We start from the raw sequence: 21,259 nt of genomic DNA, 5'->3' as shown, positions 1-21,259 counted from the left end.
GCCCAAAAGGGTTTTTTTTAGGAGACATTTCAAATGTAGATGGTTCGTCGTAAACAGAAGCTTGCCTTCTGTTGGAGCATATTAATGAGAGTGCCTCTAAACTTTCCAGTTCTACTTTGAGCGCTGCCTTCAGGAGGCGTTGAATTGGTTTAGCAATGTGACACTCGGTGGAGCCAACTAATTGTTTCCACCCAGTTTTAAGCACAATTTACTCCTGGTTGCCTCTAGATTAGACATCGGGCTCCAACAAGACTAAAAATTGCATAACTTCACTTACCAGCAAGTCACTTGAATAGGTGTTGGTTTTTTTCAACAGTTCCCGATCCTGGCTGTTTGTATAAAGTAGTTCTGTGATGTTTTCTGTGCTTCTGAATGGAAAGCAGTGGCCAACAGTCATCTGTTAAAGGAGAGCACAAGATCATTTTGGACATTAGTTGTTGACTTGGACTGGAATGCCACAGCACTAAATTCTGCATCCAGAGATCAGATATCAGACAACTTGAAAGATGTCATGGCTGGTCACGAGTTTTGTGACAGTCTTGGCTACAAAATTAGGGACCCAAATTGTTGAGGAAACAGGAAAAAGAGCTTAGTTCAGTTAAGCTAGGGCAAGTCCATAGGCAGATAAAAAGTCAAGATACTGTGAAACCAAGTGGACTGGGTACATTTCTAATTAGTTTTAAAGAAGGAAAATGAACTCAGGAAGTACTGTGTGGTGTTCTGTTGGGATCTGGCCAACTAGTCAACAGTTAAATCAAATCACTCCACATTAGGGTCCTCAGAGTGAATAGACACCTTTCACCCAAAGCCGTACACAGTCTTTTAGTCCCAAAAGTTGTGAATAATAAACAGAGCCTGGGACTCTTTAGAATTGCATTAGCTCAACTCTGTTTCAACAATTAAAGATTGCTATGGACTTTTATGGACAGAATTTCTAGGCGCAGCCAGGGTGTTGAGGGGGTCCGGTTTGGTGGACTCAGGATTGGGTCACTGTTTTTTGCAGATGATGTTGTCCTGTTTGCTTCATCAGGCCGTGATCTTCAACTTTCTCTGGATCGGTTCGCAGCCGAGTGTGAAGCGGCTGGGATGGGAATCAGCACCTCCAAATCTGAGACCATGGTCCTCAGCCGGAAAATGGGTGGAGTGCCCACTCAGGGTTGGGGGCGAGATCCTGTCCCAAGTGGAGGAGTTCAAGTATCTCGGGGTCTTGTTCACGAGTGAGGGAAGAATGGAGCGTGAGATCGACATGCGGATCGGATCGGTGCGGTGTTCGCAGTGATGCGGGCTCTGCATCGTCCTGTCATGGTGAAAAAGGCAGCTCTCAATTTACCAGTCGATCTACGTTCCTACCCTCACCTATGGTCATGAGCTATGGGTACTGACCGAAAGAACAAGATCGTGAATACAAGCGGCTGAAATGCGTTTCCTCCACAGGGTGTCTGGGCTTTCCCTTAAAGATAAGGTGAGATGCTCAGTCATCCGGGAGGGGCTCAGAGTAGAGCTCGGGCATCTGATCAGGATGCCTCCCTGGTGAGGTGTTCCGGGGACGTCCAACCGGAAGGAGGCCCCGGGGAAGACCCAGGACACACTGGATGGACTCTCTCTCCCGGCTGGCCTGGGAACGCCTTGGGATTCTCCCGGAAGAGCTAGAAGTAGTGGCCGGGGTGAGGGAAGTCTGAGCATCTCTGCTCAAGCTGCTGCCCCCGCGACCCAACCTCGGATAAGCAAAAGAAGATGGATGGAAGATTGCTATGGATGAATGCTTCAAGATTTAAAATAAAAATAGTAGTAAGTAGGCCCACTGATTGACTGATTCTGTTATGCCCCACTAATACTTCAGTTCTCAGTTTCTAAACTCACTTTGACTTTTCCTGAGTGAGGCAGCACACCTTTTAGATAAAGTGAGAGCAGTGGCGGATTTAGGTATGGCGACGTGGTCAGCTAAGCAAGGAGGCATCTTGCCAAGGATGGCATGAGGCGATCTCACCAAAGCCATGAGCCTGAGGAGGCCAATCCATTAGGGGCACCATGTATTAAAGCTCTGTAAAGCTTGTGCTATGTTCACAGAGGTGCATGTTCCAGACACCAAGGGGTCAAGGTCGTCAAAGTCTACTGTCTACCCGCTAAGGATACAGAGGGACACCATTCTCATCCCCCAAATAAGGCACTGAGGGAGAATAAAAGAAGCTGGAGTCATGGAGCAAGAAATAATAGAATGAATGTTTAGAAAAGATTTAAACAATGACATGTGCAAATATCCAGAAATACTGAGATTGAAATGACTAAAGAATATTTCAGTTTCAAGTTTAACAAACTGAAATCTTTTGACCTACCCCTCATCGGCTTCATGACAGATCTCCTGCCAGGAGCTCCTCTACCCAAAGGATGTATTTATACTCAGTCTGACTCAGAGTCAAAACCAACGGATATCCATATTAATTAAAACTAACAAAATGGACTGAGTCCTCCATCTTCATGGCCTACTGGAGAGGGGTTCTTTGTTGTAGAAAGATTTCTCTTTTTGACAGTGAAATGATTATTCTGAACTAAATCACATCATTATTGGGGAACACTGCCCCTTTCTGTGGCTTTCCTCTCACCTCAATCAGAGTTCAGGTCCCACATTATTCAGAAAATTAGGTAACAGAAGGACTTATAACCCAAATCATATCTGGGAAGATGTGAAATGGAGAACTACTTTCTATACTACCTCAAGGCACAACGAGTATATTTAGTATCACCTAGTTCAGTAGTGCAACAGCATAGTGCCATCTTTCATGACATTTTAAGAATTTATGTCCTGGTTTATATCGATGACATCCTCATCTTTAACCAGACAAAACTAGTTATTCATTAAACTACAAAACAGGGAATCTCAGTGGTAATCAGGTCTGTTCCTCAGCTACTACAGACTATTTGTTTAAGTTATTAATTATGGTTCAGAATAAACTTCAACCAACTGTCCAGTATCCACATCAGTTACAAAACCTCAATGGCGTGTTGGTTTTCCAACTACTAAATTAGCTTTTCAAAGGATTTAATTCAGTCATTTCTTCCATTACTAATTTAACGAAGAAATTATCCTAAACATTCATTGAGCTCCAAAAACTGAAGAGGAAACAAATAAACTAAAAAGATACACTTCTTCACCGTAGCCCAGCCCCTGTTTGCATTATTTAGGCAGCACCATGTCCTCTGAAGTAGAGGTCAATCCCTCCAGTATTGGAGTGGGAGAGGATGTCATGTCGGCTGGGGTTCTATCATGTTTTATGTCTCCTTCATTCATTCTTGATTATTTTATTTCTGTTGATTATGTCCATCATTCTTTATTTTTTGATTTTATATCGTTATATCAGCTGCCTGTGTTATGTTCTATGTGGTTTGTGGGTGGTCCCCCAAGAGGCAGGCCATCTGACAATTACTGCAAGGAACAGCACTCCACTCTAAAAATTCAAAGGTTCTTCCACAGTTCCTGGTGGTTAATTTCAAATGCAATTAGGATGACGAGTTTTTGAGCTTTTCACAAATTCAGTCTGCTTTGTGATGACCTTGCTATAGAAATCTGTGTTTGGACTTGTTTGATTTAGATTGCCCTCAAGTTAATTGAAAATTCTATTTTGCCTTTGTGCTCCAAGGAGCTTCATTATGATGGGAAAGCAATTTTTGTGAAGAATAAATCTTTCATAAATATTCAACAAGGCCCTTTTGCTTCTAGTTGGGGTCTTGTGCCAGGATTTCCCTCTCTAGTAGGCATTTTTGGGAGTTAACATACTTTGGGACTCCTAGTTCATGGCAAAAATTTGTCTCAATATTTTCCTCAAAGTTTACCCATATACTTGTTATGAAGTGTTCTCTTCCTCATAGAAACTGTGACAAAGGAAATACAGACATGTCAGCCATCAAACTCGTACCAGAAGGTTAGTGGCACTGGCTTATGTTTTGATTTACGCAGACCACAAAAATGTGTATTTAAATACTGTTAAAAGATTTAATATTATGATTTTTTGCCAAAATGGGAAAGTTAAATTGCCACAATCCTTACCCAAGACCTCTTCTTCAATTAAGTTATTAAACAAAAGCTTAAATAATGAATCATAATGCAAAAATAAGAATACAGAATGAATTCAATAATCAAAATTGTATAATTAATAAATTAAAAGAGTTTAAGTAGTAAAAATGGTAATTAAAATAGACAAATGAAATGTATAAATGATCAGATGTTGTGACGAGTCCCAAAAGCACAAGTTCTAAAAACACTGTCAAAATTGCCCACTGCAGAGGAGATACCATCAAAACCCTGAATAGATACTGAACAGGGCCTTAAAAAAATCCTTATAAAATAAAAGGTTTATTTTATCAAAAGGCTCTGCAATAGATAAAGCTCCAAAGAGCTCAAAGGGATTGCCTGAAAAGGAAAGTCAACCACAGCAAACAAAGTCCCAATACAGAATCCACAGGCGTAGTCAAAGACATCGCACAGGTTCAAAAACCCAAAATTCCAATACAGAATACAAAGACATAGTCGAGAAACAGAGCACAGGTTCGAAAAATCCAGTAAACAAAAAGCAGTATCACAAGGCACGGTAACACAAGAAACTTTCCACTTCCTAACACATTTGGAATAAACCGCCAGGAACTATGGAAGGCCCCCCCCATAAACAAGGCAGAGGGCAGTTCCTGGCAGTGATTGTCAGATGGCCCCGCCCCTTTGGAAACCACCCACAAAACACATTGGACATAACCTAGGCCATTCCCCTTTACAAATAAACACAAAGAAAAATGTACTAAATAAATAAAATTACACAATACAAACAAGAAACACAACTGTGAACCCTAACCAGGAAAGAAATTCTGGCTGAAACATGACGTCAGAACAAACAAAAGCAAAGCAAACCCAATAAAATTTTAAACAAAATCCTCAACACAAAGCTTTAAATTATTGGCCAAAACAGGAAAAAGACTAACAATCTGACTAAGAAAGAAAGCAAAAGGAGAGCCAATAACACAACTACAAATGCAAGCAAATGCCACAGCAAACAGGCTGCGGCAGCAGGTGCCTTAAATAGCCTTCTCAGGTATCTGCGGTCCTCTTGACTGCAGCACCTGGGAAATGTAATTTAATAAGAGACCCCACCCATGTAAATAAAAAGCATTAAATGGTAAAGGAGCAGGAAAAAACAGAAATCACAACATAAACCAGAGAAAAGACAAGGAAGGGGTGCACAGGTGAATGACACACACAAAGGGGAACTTAAACTGGGGCGAGACACAACACAAATCCTAACACTTAATGCATGAATAGATCAATGGACATTATTTTTAGTCAATTTAAATTGTACAACTTTGTATAGAGTTATAAGTAAGAACATTAAAGCAAAAACTTTACCCTGACACCCTGAGGAACCCGACTCTGACAAGGGTCCCAAACCCATTTTTCCTTCAGAATATTTTATAGTAGCAATCGATAAAGAGGAACCTTTTCACTTAATGGAAAAGTAAGATTACTGCTTGTCCAAGCATCGTGAATAATGCAGGTGTTCCTTTGGTGCTATGATTCTTTACATTTTGGCCATTCCTGAATTTGTCTTACCCAGGAATTAATTCAAAATAATTTTAGTGGCCTCCTACTAAGGGGGATATTTAAGATTATGCAACATGCTGTGATTTTTTTTTAATCAGTCATAGGTGTCCAGTAGTTGTCCATCTGGCTGCCTCCATTTATCCTTAGGAGGAAGTCACAATGGAATTAACGACAGATGAACCTCCTTCACAGGGCTACATTAGCGGTTTTGCTATTGTTGACAATTAAAAGTGGGTTTACTGTATTCCATATTAAATAAAGTACCACCTACCAAAAATAGTGAATATCTTCATCAGGGAGGTGTTATAGCTTAACAGATTTCCTACATCTATGTATAATTTCAAACAAAGGCCCTTAATTTACTTTGAGTGTTTTGTTCAAAACTATCTTCTGATTACCTTTTGGTAAAGTGATGGCCTGACAGAGCAGTTAAATCGAGAAGATAAAAAGTACCTTGATTGCAATACTAATTTTTTTTTCTTATCTGATTGGAGGAATAAACTTTCTACAGCTGAATTTCCAATGACCTGTCATAGATGCTCTTCCACAAACATCTCCCCCTTTTGAGTACCAATTTGGTTTTATTCCAAACCACCACATCCAATAAGCCTCATCTTTCTTAGCATTTGGGCAACTTCAAAAGAACCTGCTGAAAGTGTAAATCTCTGACAAAATCTTTGCCAACAGAAAATATAAAATTTAACTTACTTGCTTAGTCCATCAGAAGGTGTAGCTAATTATATGGGACTTCCTGTCGAGTCCTCATTCCAGGTAGCTGGCACATATACTTAAAGTGAAGTAAAACAAGACATGTAAATGAGGACTGGAGTCCCAAGGGAAGTCCTGTTAAATTCTAATAGAAAACACCCAAACCTCTGGTTCTCCCAGGATCGAGTTTTCAACCCCAGTAGTGAGTAAGTGTCTTGCCAAATGTGCTTCTGAATGCTGGAGATGTAATTCTTCTTCTTTCTATCGTGCAATTGGCTTCTGCAGTTTGCTTCATGCTCATCAACCATGTTACCTTCTTGATCATTGCACCTATGTGGTTTGGCATAAGAAAGTTGCTAACCCCAAACACTTCACAGAGTAGTCACTGTTCTAATCACATAATCGGCTTCTGCAATTTGTCTCAGGCTCAGCAGAGTACCAACAGGTTGCACACAGAGGAAGATGGGATTGTTGTCCCTCTGGTCCCTATCACATAATTGGCTTCTGTAAGTTGCTTCGCTGTCGGCAGATGTCACCGCGGTTCTCTTCCTATCAGCCACAGTGCAGAGCCACGCCATTGCTTACTGGGAGTAGGACCTGAAGCCCAATTACAGTACGTAGCTGAGGTAGCCCACACCTCCAAATGGTGGGTCGTGTTACGAGTATCATGTTATAAGCTTGATTAAAACCATGATTAATGTTCAGGAAAACAGTTGAATGAAAAAAAAAAACTGTCAAGAGTTTTGGAGCTCACTGTTTCTCTTTAGCTGGTCCTTGTGTGAATGCTGACTTCTGGTGAAACAAATGAATACTGTATGTACTGCATGGACCAGAAGGACAGGGCTTTGGCCATTAGTTGTCCTCTGGGCTTTTCTGTTTCACTTGTCCAAGGAGAAAGACAAAACAAAAGTTAGTGCTGATGTCACACATAATTCTTTCTCCATATTTGCCCTACATAATCCTGTAAAACATGTCATATGCCTAAGTGTCTGACATCCATTATAAAGACGAATGGTCCTCTTGTCCACCGACGCATTCTTTCTGCCCATTTTAAGGCTCACCTGTAATTTTAGGTTTGGTGTCTATACATTATTGTTGATTTTCTCATCCGGTTCATGCCCTTGCTTTCATGTTAGTTGAGGGTAAACCAGAATTAGAAATTAAAAAGATACTAAAAATTTAGGAGACTTGGTTTCCAAGCCCAACACTTGTTCCACTGGAAGCTTCATGTTCCAAAGCATTGGTCCTAGTTTCCTGCAAGAGCTGTTGACGCTCTTTCAGCGTTTTCATAAGAGAATTTCCCTGAAACCTGCTGATCGTGGTCAAAGCCCACACGACAAGAGGGAAGCTCTGTTAGGAACTCATTAGGGTTTCGGTTTGTGTTGTGTTCTGATGCTTCCTGAGAGCTGCTGATTTCTAATTTCATTTTTGATTGTTATTACAGAGATGTCACAGGGGCACTGCCATTTGTGTGATTCTTTCCATGGGTGCCAAGGTTTTGGTTCCTTGTTTTCTGTGATACTGCATTGAGCCTAGATTTATATGCCATATGACCTACAACACCATGGTAGCCATTAAATAAAAGATGGTCACTAGCACTGAACGTACTGTGTGTCCAAACTTTAAGCCAACTTTTGTGATGACTCATGAAAAGCAAAAGAAACACATCTAGGAAAAATTCTAGTTATTTCTTATTTTGAATTATGGGTAGCATTTTGGTTTAGGCGAGTGACCATGTGACCACATGCGGAACAACTCCCTGCTTGCTTATTGACAACTCTTCTACCTCTTCCATAAACTCAGACATTACCTCTTCTCTGAAATACTTCAATTAAAAGTTCTGTCAGTTTGGACCACTCCACCTGTCCACAATCATAACTGGAAAACTTCACATGATCTTTTCTTTAAGAACGAATGGACAGAAGCTGCATGATGCCATTGGGCAAAGTAGGTAAACAATTAGCAAGAAGACTCATGGCTGTTTTACTGTTGCAAGACAGAAAGGTGGCTCTGATAGTTTGGTCTTTTATCAACAATTACACCAAAAGGCCAAGATAAACAAAAGCAGTTGACTTGATTCAAACAAGCAAACTCATAAAAAGGGGAGGACAACTTGAGAAAGCAAACTAAAAAAAAAAAAATTAAAAAGCCCTGTCACTTCTCAGAGGTTTCAAATTCCCTTGTCTGTCTATAAGGTAGGGTACCCCCAAATACCACAAAGCCCACTGCCACCTGGAGCTTTTGCTTCTCAACAGTCTTACTCTCTGCGACCTGGCCTTTCTTTCTCCTAACAGTTATGACTTGTTTTGTTATTGAGATGGAGAGATCCTCATGGAAAACCTGTTACCTACTTCAGCAAAGCTTAAATTGGGGCCAATGTTTGCTTTTCCAAGGGTATGATAAGCCTGGCTCTCCAAAAATGAAAACGTTTCACTCCTGTCTTGGTTTCTTTAACTCAAAACGAGGACACTTCAGCTTGGCCAAAATATCAAGAAGTGGGCATTCCAGCCTGGACAGGCCTCACACAGCAAATTTTCATGTTCAAAAACGGTGTTGTTGAAACCACAGAAACCCTTGACTAAAACTGACAATGATGGTTCTTAATTATTTAAAAGATTTTTTTCAAAAATGTTCAAAACAAGTACAAAAATAAAAGCAGAGCAAAAAGAGTGTCAACAAGTCGAAATCCAGAACACAAAATCAAAAATGAAAGCAAAATAATCAAGAAACTAGAAAAACCCATAATCAGGTGTAGAGTTAACACCAATGGGAACACCATAAGGTAATGTGCCAACCCGTGGCTTCATTTAAAGGAGGCAAGGCTGATAAGGACAAAGTACTACAATATGAAACAAACAATAAACACATAGAAAAACAATAAACACATAGAATTCACTACAACAAAATAAGAAAGAAAACAAACACTGTGAAGTTAAACCTCAAAGATAAAAAAAATAAATAAAAAATATGAGCCAGGGTGAAACCCTGGATAATCCATAACATCTACGTGACAATCACTTGAAGAAACTGTCAAAATACCTTCATGAAAATATCTAAATAGAAGCCAGCATAGGTTTATGAAAGGAAGGTCTTGCCAAACCAACCTCTTTTAGAGCTTTCTTTAAAAATAACTGGAATAGTTGACAAAAAACAAAGCATATGACATGATTTACCTGGACTTTCAAAAAGCCTTTGACACAGTCATCCCACATCAAAGGTTAATTCTGAAACTAAAGGCTGTAGGCATCAGAGGTAACCTACAAAAAACTGAATCTGTAGTTGGTTAACTGGCAGGAGAAAAACAGCACAGATAAGAGGAGAATGATGTCATCAGTGGAGTTCCTCAGGGGTCTGTCCTCGAAACGTTAGTTTTTCTGATTTATATTAATGACATTGATTCTGGTATAGTTAAACTTGTCAAATTCACAGATGACACTAAAATTAGAGGGATGGCAGGCACTGAGGAGGCAGCAAAAAGAATTCCAAATGATATGGACAAGCTTCAGAACTGGGAGAACATCCTGGAATATGCAGTTAATGTGTAGAAAAGTGCAACGTGCTACACAAGGACAAAAGGAACATCGATTAGAAATACAAGATGGGAGACAGTGAGCTACAGGAAGCAACCACTGAAAAGAATTTAGGGGATTATGTTGATACATTTTAATCAACGAAGCAATGCACAGACACATAAAAACTGTTAAATTCCAGTCAAGGGATGTTATGCTCAAACTAAAAATGCACCAGTGAGACCACATCTGAAGTATTGTGTGGTCACAACAGTACAAGACAGACACAGCAGCACTTAAAGCTGTGCAGAGGAGAGCAACCAAGTGCATCCTGGGATTTAAGGACATGTCCTACTCTGACAGACTCCGAGAATTAAACCCGTTTAATCTTGAGCAGAGGAGACTGCGTGAGGACCTAATCCAAATATTTAAAATCCTCAAAGGCATTGATAACGTAGATCCACCAACATTCTTTCAGCTTAAGGAGAAATACCCTACTCGAGGACATCAGTGAAAATAAAGGGGAAGTGCATTTAGGGCTGAAGCCAGGAAGCACTTCTTTACACAAAGTGTTGTGGGACTCTGGAATGAACTACTGAGACATGGAGTTGAAGCAGAAACCTTGACAACCTTTAAGAAGAATCTGGATGAGATATTGGGACAGCTTAGCTATTAGCTAAACAAACGGGCTTGATGGACTCAATGGTGCCTCTCGTCTCTCAAATCGTTTATGTTCTTATGTGAAAGTGGTAATGGTGAGGCTAAAGAACAAAAAGATGAAGGTGGTTGAATGGCCCAGTTAGCTGTGTGACCTGAATCAACCAAAATGTTTGTTCTATCAATACCCCCCAGGGAAGGCAGAGGAAGTCGGAGAGGTTCAGATTAAGAGCTGTGTCAGGGTCACAGATGGCTGCAGGGACTCCAGCCTTAGTTAGATGAGGTTCTGATGGAGTGCCTACTAGGAGCCATGGAGCAGTAAGGACCTGCACCAGGAGAAGATGGATGGCTGTGCCTGTCAGACAGAAGTCACCTCTGCTGCGAGGCCTTGTGAAAGTCAAGTAGAGAAGACGTCAGTTTTAAAAGAGTTACACCTGGGACTAAGTTTTCATGGACAGTTTCCTGCCTGGGGATTTTAACCTTGATTTTAAGGGATTACTTATTGAACTGGTTTTAACCTCCACTGAACACTTTAATTTTTATTGGATTATATATGGACAATGATAATGCACTGCACTTCATTTTGAACACTGATTTGATTTGTAATAAATGCACAGTTCACTTTTTGCACCAACCCCTTGGTTGTAAGGTACGTGTCCTCACCTGCATGGCTCATCTTGGTGTCATAACTACTGACGGTGGCGAATTCGTGAGGGTCCTGAGAGCAACAGGAGCATGGAGCCGACCCACACTGTCACATTCCAGGCTTGCAGCACACAGCTGTGCCTACAGCAGACTTCGCTCAGTATGGCCCCAACATGAAACGGAGAGTGCATGGATATCCCATTATGCTTGGCCAGTAGGGTGCAGCACAAGATGAACAAGAATTAGAGGAGATCAGAAGGCAGGCAGAAACAAAATAATTTATTGAATCTGTAACCGAAAACAAGGAGAGATTAAAACTATGGTGCATGCAAATGTATCAAAACAAAAGTGACAGAAAAACAACATAATGGAAGCCAAGCACAGTGCAAAGGTCAGCCAGGCTTCTGCCTTTATATCTTTAGCCCCTCCAGTCCCAGATGGAAGAAGCTGTACAGTTAAGAGTCCATTGGTGGTCTGGGCAACTTGTTGCACTTCGGCAGTGATGCATTCATTAGTTCAGGCAGAACTCTCCCTCCTGGGAATGTGGCACAGGGGAACATAGCCCTCTCTCCTGTGAATGTGACAAAAGGTGGGACCCTGGCTAACACATAAGAAGCTAAAAACAATGGGATAAGTCTAACAAGGTGGTTACAACACTTTACAGGAGGTTATTACTGTACAGTATCTCCAGTGCAGACTGAATGCCAAGAACAAGTCCATAACATAGCATGGTATGCTTAAAGAAAAAACAGAGAGGGATAATTATTGGGAAAAAAATAACAAAAAACAAACAAAAAACAAAACACAAAAAAAAAAAACAAACCCCATTGTTCCCTGCCATCCCCTCTGAGGTGAATCGATTCATCCAGGTGTCCCCAAGGGCAGCGCCCCAAAAGTGAATGTGAATTTCAGACAAGTAAAAGATGGTGAGTAGTCCCCATTGTATCCCACCTACAGATTGGACAGGCTTCTGGCAGGGGGATCAGCCTCTTATCTCTGGAACCTTCCTGGCAGTAATCACGCACAACTGCACACATCAGCACTGCGTGTGCCAGCACTTGATGTCCTTGATGCCACACATGTTTTCCAAATTTAATTATTAATGCTTTTCTAATCCTGGTTAATTATTACAATGCTTCAAAATAATATTGCATTTCTGTATAAAATTTAAGTTTAAGATTTGTGCATCGTGTCTAGTGTACACAAAGCACTTATAAGAAGGAATACCAGGGTCTGCAGATGCTATATGAAGTTAAAGTTCATAAATGGTCATTTTGTGGAGGTAAGGTAGTGCAGGGTGGCTCAAGACTGGAGGCTGAGGAGCAGTGTGGTCTGGTAAGTTACAGAGTTCGATTGCAAGTCCCAGTCACGTAAGCTGGCTGTAATCTCACAGTTGAAAAGTGAATGTCACCTTGGGATAGTGCCCACTTAGAAAGGGCACTACATACATTAAAAAAAACATTTGGTGTAAGAACCAACCTACATTTTAGATAAAATTTAAAAAAAATTCAAAGCTGACAGGAACTGAAATTCAAGGATGGAAAATAATGACAAAAAATTGAATTATTTAAAACAGTTAGTTACAGAAGGTTATGTGGACAAAAGCGTGCAAGTAGATGCACCACTATTGTGCCCAAAAACAGAATTAAGTTGGAAGGTCTCGGGCAGGATGGAGGTGTCGTGCTTCCAAAATTCATGGACTTGAGTTTGATTACTGGACTGCTCATTGTCTTGGCTGAGTTTTTATTTTCTCTCCTTTCTCTACAGGATATATGCCGACTCTAAACTAACCAGTATGCAAATCAGTGGACTTGCCAACTGCTCAATTCTTACCTCGTACCGGATACCGCTGGGATTCCCAATCACCCACCAATAGAAACTCTGACTTTAACTCTGACTGGGAACTGTATTTGCCAATGGCACCCGTTGTGTTGCTGGCGGGTGAGACGTACACTTTCCTTTATCCTTCACAACGATTCTGAATAAATCACCAACTGGTTGTCTGCTGCGGTTAAACTGAAAAGTTTGCTAAGTTACCTGCTTCAATATAGACACACAACATGATGAGTTCCAGTCCAACCATGTCTCAGCCAACAAACACCTCTACAATGTTAAAGGCACATCTGTGAACAAGGCTCATGCGGATCTGTGGGCACATTGCGTGCCCTATTGTGAAACTGCACAGTGAAACACCAACTTAAAATCCTAAAAATAAATCGGCATCAAAAGAGGCAGCACTGGCCCCACAGGATACAAGTAACAGGCAGATTCCGATGAGTCACACGAGTAATGGGAATAAGGATATATTTAATTGTCTATATGACAAAAGCATTGTCAGCAACAGACAAAAAGGAACAAACAAAAAAAAAAAGAGCAGGCAGTATTTGGAAAATCAAAGACAGCCAAGGCAAATGTGCAGAAATCAAAAAATCTAGACACTCAGAATCCACTAAACACAAGAGCATTAGGAGCGGCCGCACGACTCAATGCTGGAGCACACACTGAGGGCAGAGGTCTTCTTTTATTGCAGAATTCCTGTCATTATGTCACTGTGGTATCAAAAGTGCTTTCGATTTGTCCTTAACGTAACTCAATTTTTCTTTTTGTAAAAACTTGATTGATTTGTATGGATTGCAATAAAATTAATAAAAAAAAAGAAAAAAAAAAGTGCTTTCAAGTAACAAACAAGATGGGAGGGGCCAGGCAGTACCTGTGAGGCGGAGCTAAACTGCACTTGAGAAAAACACCTGGGTTGGGAATACTAGCATGAAGGAGAATCTGTATAATTTTTGATATACTTTTGTTAATCCATGAGGGGACATGTTTTTTGCATGACCTTTTGGGAGTCAGAGCACTTAATGGGAGTGTTGTTATGATTTAAAGGGTTACAAACATACAGAACCCAATCTTCTATGCATTTTTTTCTTCTTCATTATGCTATTTTACTTTGTTATTGCTAGAACATTTACACTTTGCTGTTTTGTATGTCGTTTTTGATTGCCAGCACTGTGTTGTTTGTTGGTAGCCTGTTCCTAACACATAGAAGCCAGAGGTTCCTACTCATTGCTATTTAAGCTGGCAGTCTTTTGTGTCCACATTTTTGGATTGTGAGTAAAAGCCTTAAGCATTAAATTAATGGAAATTTCCAGTTAGGGAGTTAAGACTTTGGAGGTATTATATTTATACCTTTTTCTGGCTTTTGACACTGAAGTTTCTTCCTAATTTAATGTCCTCTTTTTCATGTCCTGGTCCTTGTACTTGCTTGCTTTTGAGCCTGCCATATTTCCAAGTATGTTACCTCAAACTACTGCATTCTCCAAGGCCCACGTTGTCTGCCTGCCGTTCGGTCCACTTCTTATTACGCTTGCTTTGATTTGTTAGTACGCAGAGAAGATGCAGATGGCATCCATCCACTCCATTATCCAGCCCACTCAGTCTAAATGTTAACCAACACTGGATGAGATGTGAGTCATTCTCGCACACATGTCTCCAGACAGGCCTTCTGCCGGGGGAGGGACAAACGGGACTCTGGTCCGGGGCCCCTTCACGCTTGATTTTTTTTGTATACGTACTTGAAGGTTTTGGCATGTGGGGACCTGGGGGTAGACAGAGGGGCCCACACGTACCAAGTTGTCTGGGGCCCAAATATTTCTGGCGGTGGGCCTGCTCCAGATCCGAGTTTCCAATTAACCAAACAAACCTGTTTCTAGAGTTCCCCATGAAAACCCTCTCCAACTTTGGGAGTTTGAGCAAGCTTCACGCAGATAGTGACCCTGCCATGAATTTAATTCAGGTCTCTGAAGATGCCAGGCAGCAGTGTTCAACCTCTGTGTCACCATGCCACCTACTCCTATGCTTGAGATGGGGAAAGATTTTGTGTATACTAATTCTAACTAATAAAACACCTTAAAAGAGTCTTGGAGCAAACTTGCGTCCAGATGAATTTGTTTCATGTCTGATTTTACCACCGTGAAAACAGAAAAAAAATCATTAAAAAGAGTTTTTTTGAATGAACATTTAGAGAACAAGAAATACTGCCCCCTAAAGCCTTGTTCACATTTCCCTGCTTACCTCTGTTCTTTTCTGCAGCTGTGTAACACATGGAATCTTCTGCACACCAGTCAAATCAGTTCCATTTATGTTTTTCATTCACATCATCACAGAGGAGTGTAGTGCATTTAAAAAAAAAAAAGTGGCATACTACATGTTTTCCACAACAACCACACACTGAAATGCACCACTGTGCATAGAACTGAGTTGGCTCATCAAGAAAGTCTCACTACATGGTATGCCATACATGAAGACATGGAGAGTTTGCATTCATTCCTCCATCCTTTGACATTTCAAGATACAATAGCAATAAGGCAGCAATGAGCCCTCAAAGGGATGCCAGAGGTTGTGGAAAATCACTTTTGCAACCTTTTCGCATCTTAGACTCATAAGGTCTTATAAATGTTTCAAATACATGAGCAATTATTGTTCTAAAAGATGCAGCTGTCCTGAACTTGTCTTTGAAAGAGTGCCATAAGATTACCACATAACAAAGACACTTTATACCAACTTCTGTCTATCTGTTTAAAGTATGCAAATGTTTCTCTAGGAAGCAGCCTCTGATCTTGAGTCTGCGCACCATGAATATATCCCATTATTAAGGTTTAGATCATCCTACTTTTACGTTTGAGAAAATGTACTTGCCTGAGATTTGTGTGCTATCAGCTGTATGCTAAAGATATATTAAGTACAGTATATTCATAAATATAAAAACTTTGTCCAAATGAAGAACTGCTAGCATATCCATGAGGGTAGTGTAGGACTAATCCTTGCATGCTATGCTCTTTAGACATTTTTGTTAAATAAATTTCTTGTATACAGTAATTGCTGGAATCCTGAGAGCCTATGTAGACAAATTGCCAAAGTGAACCAAGGATCAAGAAGAAGAGAACCCTTTGGGTGTCATCAGCCCTGTCATGTTTCTGCCACTCTTGCATCCTCCTTCTGTCCCTTATGATGCACAGCCAGAGAGCTATCATCAACTCTTTTTTCACAAAACACAATGACAAAGCCGTGAACTGTAATAGCTCCTAAAACCATCCTTACGTTTGGCCCTGTACAGACCTGTCAGGCAATCACTAAGCCAAATGGACAATGAGCATTCACCTTTTTGGCTCTCCCTCTTTGAGACTTTCTGTCTGTCCATCAATCACAGCACTCAAGCCTATGTCACATTTCGTGATGTTTCCAGTGATTTTAAGTCGTAGCTGTCTTTTACGCAATCTTAGCGAGGCAGTCAGCGACGCACTCCTGTGAATTTCATTGTCTAATGTGACATGCCCAAGAACTAAGACCAACCACACTCACTGGCCACTTTACTAGGTACAACTGTTCATCTGCTTGTTAATGCAAATATCTAAAACCGTCAATCACATGGCAGCAACTCAATGCATGTAGGCATGTAGACATTGTCAAGACAACCTGCCGAAGTTCAAATCGAGCATCAGAATGGGGAAGAAAGATGAATTATGTGACTTTGAACGTGGAATGGTTTTTGGTATCAGCTGGGCTGGTATGAGTGTTTCAGAAAGTGCTGATCTACTGGGATTTTCATGCACAACCTTCTCTAGGGTTTATAGAGAATGGTCTAAAAATGGGAAAATATCAGTGAGTGGCAGTTCTCTGGGCAAAAATGCTTTATTGATGCCAGAGGTCACAGGAGAATGGCCAGAATGGTTCGAGCTGATAGAAAGGCAACAGTAAGTCAAATAACCACTCGTTATAACCGAGGCATGCAGAAGAACATCTATGAACACACAAAACGTCAAACCTTGAAGCAGATGAGCTACAGCAGCAGGAAACCACACTGGGTACAACTCCTGTCAGCTAAGAATAGGAAACCAAAGCTATAATTCACATGGGCTCAGCAAAATTGGACAAATGAAGATTGGAAAAACGTTGCCTGGTCCAATGAGTCTCAATTTCTCAATTGCAACATTCTGATGGTAGGGTTAGAATTGGTGTAAACAACATGAAAGAATGGATCCAACCTGCCTTGAATCAATGGTTCAGACTGGTGTTGGTACTCTAATGGTGTAGGGGATATTTTCTTGGTACACGTAGTGCCCTTTAGTACTAACTGAGCATCGTTTAAATGACAGAGCATACATGAGAATTGTTGCTGACCACGTCCAACCCTTTATAACCACGGTGTACCCATATTCTGATGGCTACTTCCAGCAGGATAAAATCAAATCAACTCAAACTGGTTTCTTGAACAGGACAACAAGTTCACTGTACTCAAATGGCCTCCACAGTCACCAGATCTCAATACAATAGAGCACCTTTGCATTGTGGTAGAATGGGAGATTCGTATCATCGATGTGTGGCGGACATATCTGCAGCGTATGCGTGATTCTACCATTTAAGTAAGGACCAAAATCCCTCAGGAAATCTATGCCACTAAGAATTAAGGTGGTTCTGAAGGCAAAAGGAGATCCAACTCAGTACTAGGAAGGTGTACCTATTGAAGTGGCTGGTGGGTGTAGTCTGTGACTGGCTATGATAAAAATCAGGTAGGTTTTATTTCATCTTTAGTTGAAGGGCTTGGTTGTGTGTGTAGCAGAGAACCAATGAATGTTCATCCAGAAGTTCAATGCATAGAATGCAGAGCGACAAGGAATAAGGAATACACGTGTTTTGCAAACAGAAAAGATGCTGATGTCTCATACTACACCACCGCTATTACATCATTGCACAGCACCGGCAGGTACATCACCAACTCTGTCAGGCAGCACAGCGGCTTTGGAGCTTACAAACTGAAGAGAGGCTCATCTGTCTGATGTCTCATGTTTCATATAGAGTACCGTGACAAAATGGAACAAAAGAAAACAATTAGGGCAACGATTGCAGCTGAACTTGCCACAGCTGTTTATCCTTCACACACAATGCCTATACAGCACTGGCTCTGTCAGGCAGCACAGTACTGGCTGTTAGAAACAGGGGCAAGCACGAATCTACTGGTCAGTCATAAGCTTGTCAGAACAATGGACATGTCCTGTGATTTTCAGTTGTTTAGTCTGACACGGTGTGGCGAACCGATCTGCAACTGTGGTCTGCAAGTACCGTAAAAATATTCACATAGTGTGACGTCAGTTTAAGAGAGTTGCAGCCTAGCCTAGCAGCACTGGGAACATGGCAAGGGCAACAGCCATTTTGGAATTCCGTCCACTGCAGGATACAGTCACTCACAGGAAGTAGGTAATTGTATTCTTGGGATGTGGTAGGAAACTAATAACCCTAGTGAAGAAACTTGTGCAGATGGCGATGAGGCAAGATATTTACGCCAAGTCTCTGGAACGGGGAGGTTGCATTAGCCATTTACCAAACCAACTCAGTCCAGCGCAAGGCCATAGGTGCCTACTTACCAGACAAACCATATTAAGCACATATTAAGTGGGGAACCAGCCCTGGGATAGATGCAGGTCATCTGTAGAGTTCACACACTCACACAGGACTCTATACTGCACTCTAACTCAACAATTCAAATTTTTGGGAGCAAAAATCAAATTAGCAGAGACACAGAGAAATATACAAACTCCACAAAGACTGTGCGCAGGTCAGCAACTGAACTCGACTCCCTTTTGGTGTGAGGCAGTTGTGCTAACTACCATCATCTACCATATATTAATGTAAAACAATTTTAGATGACAACTGAAGAGCTCGGGGCTAACAGACACAAAACTAGACAGGCAGCCTCCAGCAGGTCATTAAAGCAAATCCAAACGCAGATTAATAATTCACAACAAAACTGAACATGCCAAAAAAACAACTGATGAAAGAATCAAAGAGCCAGCCAGAGTGTCAGCAGTCAAGTGGATGTCCAGCCCCCCGAGGGTGTTTGTAAGAAGGGCATCGACAGTACCCCCATGTGGTAGGAGGCTACCCACTATGGCATAAGACAATAAAACGCTTGCACATTTAACTTGCATTGTTTAGCCAAAATGGTGCTTAAGTAACCTTGGAGTTGCCAAACCAGTCTTTTGTGAACTATGACCTGCTGCAGACAAGCACGCTGAGTGACCGTTGACCGCAGCTTGGCTGCGTGCTTTGAATTGCTGTACCCCCACCCCCGACACAGAGTAGGCCTGTAGCTTCCGATCTTTAGCACTGATTGGCTACAAAGTACATTGCCAACCCCAGGTCCATACTTGTCCTTTTTCTCCACAGCTGACTGTGCAGATTTCTGCACTCATGGAGAACACCAAAAGTTTTCATTTTGTTTTGTTTTGCTCTTTTTAGTTTTTTGTCTCAGCAGCCGAACTGAGGCAAGAAATCTAATCTCTCCCGAGAGCGACAAACCACAGGCAGGAAGCCATCGAGCAGCCACTCGGACATCAAACGCCTGCAAAACAATGGAAAGTGGAACAGAGGCTGCTGACAAACCACTGGGGATTCAAGGAAATGCAGCCAGTCAACAAACAACTGGCAAACAACGGGCAAACCTGAGCAGAGGATGGGCGCCATGAAGGGTATGGGTAAGCGCTAATGCACACCAGAATAACATGCTCATTGGCCTTGGTTACTGGGACCCTGTGAAATTTCTTGTCCAGTTCAGCGCTAAAAAAGTGCCAGCTTGGAGCAGTTGTAGGTGTGTCAAGTATGGAGCGTCATCAGGTAACGACACAAAGCGGATGAGTGAGCATCGTGGCTCACACACATGGAGAAGGAGAGGCCACCTGCTTAGCCCAGTCAATCGGGCAGCTGCAGGGGGCAGCACGTCTTTGCAGTGTCATATCGAAGTGCTGGTTATTTCTCCCCCATTACCACCCACAAGGCTTCTAGAGCAGTGATTCTTAAGTTCAGTCATGTTCGCTGCAAGTTTTTTTCCCACCCACTTCCTTCTTCTCTTAATTGGACCCCTACCTTAATCAAGCAAGCCATTATTTCCCAGTTTGTATGTTTTTTTTTATGGCCATCCGGAAAGTACAAACCTGTTATGCTGTATTTTTACTGAATGAAGCAGAAATTAATATGTGCGCGATGGGTAAGAATTAATTTTTCCCCTTTCATTTATTTATTTTTCTTCATGTTTTAATGTTCTGGCTATTTAGGCAATTAGTAATAAGCACACAAGTGGGGGACACTGGAGTAGCTGCTCCTTTCACAGTCCCTTGTGCTTGTGTCTACTCAACATTAGTTTTCTGCATTCAGATACAATTAAGAAAGCAAACTCCACAGAAAGTCCAGTAAAACCAAAAAGTAAACATTTAAAGGATGCACAAAAAATACAAATGCATCTTAATGTCTAGGATTGAACCCTTAGAATCTCTGTTCTAGACAACTCCAACAGCACAGATGTGTTTTGTAATGCTTGCTCTGAAAGGTGCTATATGCAGTAAAATAAAGATCCCAACATTCAGCTTTCCATCCATGCCCTTTATAAAGCCTCAGGTGTAAGGCAGCAGTCTATCACAGCCCAGCCCGGACCATGGCAACCTATTCACCCTAACCCATAAGCCTTTTTGGTAAGATGACCCAGAATGACATATGCAAACAGTGCAAGCTCCAACCTTCATTTGTGAAACTCAGCAGCCAGTTGTGTGGCCAAATGGCTAAGACTGTGTGGTCTTCACTATTGACAAATGCGCTAGCTAGCTAGAAATATAGATAGCTAGATAGATATAGATACTATATAGGACAAAGGTAGTTTTTGCTCATACAACAGAAACATAGAACATATGCTGTACCCTGAAAGTGCTTTGACATACAGAAAGGTGCAAAATGAAATAAAATGTGATTATTAAGATACTTTCACACTGGTGGGCAAGTGAGTGCACTGGCAAGATGAGCCGAGTCTACAATCATCTGTGAGTCTTCACTGCAAGCTGCTGCTGCTACTTGATAAGACCCTCATTCCAGATGGGAAATCTGCAGCTTTTATTTGGACTCTTGGAGTAATGGAACCAGAGGTGGGAGTTTATTCACTGTTAAGGTACAACAAGCAAGCGAGAGGAGGTGGCGTCTTTGGAGGCCTCAATGCCCTCATGATGAGGCAACAGGTAGGAGTCTTCACCTGCCCAATAATGTTGGCTAATTTTTGGCATTTAACAGAAGAAATGTACCTGTGTCCACATCTGAATAAAAGATGTTTATCAATTTTTAGGGT

At 41.3% G+C, this 21,259-nt stretch overlaps 1 long non-coding RNA gene across 2 annotated transcripts in view; it reads right to left on the bottom strand.

Moving 5' to 3' along the window:
• The window catches only part of LOC120516605, an 86,316-nt gene that overhangs the window by 17,972 nt on the left and 47,085 nt on the right, over positions 1–21,259 (bottom strand). The window contains exons 1-2 of one of the 2 annotated variants that reach the window (XR_005630870.1): positions 11,119–11,249; positions 278–397 (exon numbers count right to left, since the gene is read on the bottom strand). This is a non-coding gene — a long non-coding RNA (uncharacterized LOC120516605). Of the gene's footprint in view, positions 1–277; positions 398–11,118; positions 11,250–21,259 lie in introns of those variants that run through there. The other variant, XR_005630871.1, reaches the window with a different exon arrangement.

Source organism: Polypterus senegalus, chromosome 16 (assembly GCF_016835505.1).
Source record: "Polypterus senegalus isolate Bchr_013 chromosome 16, ASM1683550v1, whole genome shotgun sequence".
In the NCBI taxonomy this organism is placed as follows: Eukaryota; Metazoa; Chordata; class Cladistia; order Polypteriformes; family Polypteridae; genus Polypterus; species Polypterus senegalus.
This window is presented reverse-complemented; position numbering and strand designations above follow the sequence as displayed.